This window comes from Merops nubicus, unplaced genomic scaffold (genome assembly GCF_000691845.1).
Source record: "Merops nubicus isolate BGI_N331 unplaced genomic scaffold, ASM69184v1 scaffold35305, whole genome shotgun sequence".
In the NCBI taxonomy this organism is placed as follows: Eukaryota; Metazoa; Chordata; class Aves; order Coraciiformes; family Meropidae; genus Merops; species Merops nubicus.
The window spans coordinates 1-1,692 of NW_008610904.1; positions in this window are offsets into that span (position 1 = coordinate 1).

Consider the following 1,692-nt stretch of genomic DNA (forward strand, 5'->3'; position numbering starts at 1 on the left):
GTGCCGGGCGGCTGCAGTCAGCTGGTACTGGCTGAGGCGGCGAGGGGTGGCGAGTGGGGCACTGCCAGAGGGCAACGCTGCCCAGGGCTTCGACAACATCACCTTCCGAGACGTAAGGACGGGGCAAAGGGCTTGCCCCCAACCTCGCTAAAACAGAGTCTTCCTAAAAGCTCAGCAAATCCCAGCAGGCTCCCCCTGAGCTCACACTCGGCCAGCATGTCAGGGGGGTGCAAAGGGCTCTGCCTCTTATCTGGTTGCTGGCAAACAAGTGACCCTGAGTTGTGGGACTGACCTAGAAATGCTGCTGCTGCCATCAGGCAGCTGCTCCAGAAAGAGCTGAGGCTGCGATCCTGCTCCCCAGAGCCCTGCAGGGAGCAGGCTGTGCAAACAGGGCTCATGCTTTACAAGCCAGCAACTCAAAGCCTTGAGAGGCAGCTTAAGCTGCAGCTTCCTTTGATGGGTTTGGTGGCACATAGTCCAGAGCAGAGCCACCGGCCCTAGGACTGACCCCAGAAGAGGATGAGAAGCCCTCAGGCAGGCTGGGGGGTTGTTGTCTCTGCTGGGGTCACAGTGGCCCGGCCTGTGGGTTCCCCTCTCTGCAGCCCGGGAGGAGTTCTTGTCTCACACTTGACACAGCCCACACTCACTGTGCCTCCTGCTCGCTCTCCTTTCCAGGACAATGTCATCATATCTCCCGTGCCACAGGAGAGAAACGGGGACTGAAGCAGTGAGCCAGCAGCAGGACTTGCCTACTCGTGCCTGGGAGGCAGAGCATGCCCCAGGAGGAGCTCACACTCCAGCAGCCACCTCCAGCTCTCGGCGCCCGGCCTGGGAGAGCTGCCCTGGGCCCCTGAGGGTCAGGTTGCTGTCCCCCACTACCTCCAAGTGCTGGCAAAAAGCATCTTTGTCTTTTGTAACACGAACTGTCTGCACAGAGATGCAGTGATGTGTCCGTGCTCTGCCAGGCGCCATTGGCTATCTTCATCCAAATCTGCTCTCTTCCCCCCAGGGCTGGGGAGATCATGGGGCATGAGCCCCTTCCACACCCAGGAATGAGAACAAGAGCTCCCTGGGCACAGAGCCACCCCAGGGAGGATGCCCAGTGCCTCTGCTGCTGTTGGAGGGGGCTTTGGGAGAGGTGGCCCTGAGGGCAGGGAGCAGAGCAGGGGCAGAGAGCAGCCCTGACCCCGTGCTGTGGGTGCCCACCCACCACAGGACTGCCCACACACCTCTCAGGCACTCCTGATAGTTTGCATTTAAACACCACTAGGAAAAAGGAAACTGTTCCTGAAGCAGGGGCTGGGCTCAGGGCCACGTCTGCACCCAGGGCACCCTAACCCCAGGGCCCCTCTCTTCCCCCTGGCTTTCCAAACTTAATACTGTGTAACTAACTCCTGAGCAGCCCACAGGCAAACCCACCACCCAGGCCCACCAGCCTGCAGACCCCTCAGCCTCGGGGTGGTGAGCCACCCAAGGGGGATCCCACACTCCTCGACCCTCGGGCTGACCTGGAGGGGACTGAGGCATCCTGCTCTCCAGCTCTGGGACCAAAGCCCATCTTCCCCTCACCCTGCTGCAGGGAGAGCCCTGCTCTGCCCCACGCAGGTTATGCCACGGTCACCAGCCCCCCAGCTCCACCCCATCACCTCTCCTGGTCACCAGCCCCACAGCTCCACCCCAGCACCTCTCCTG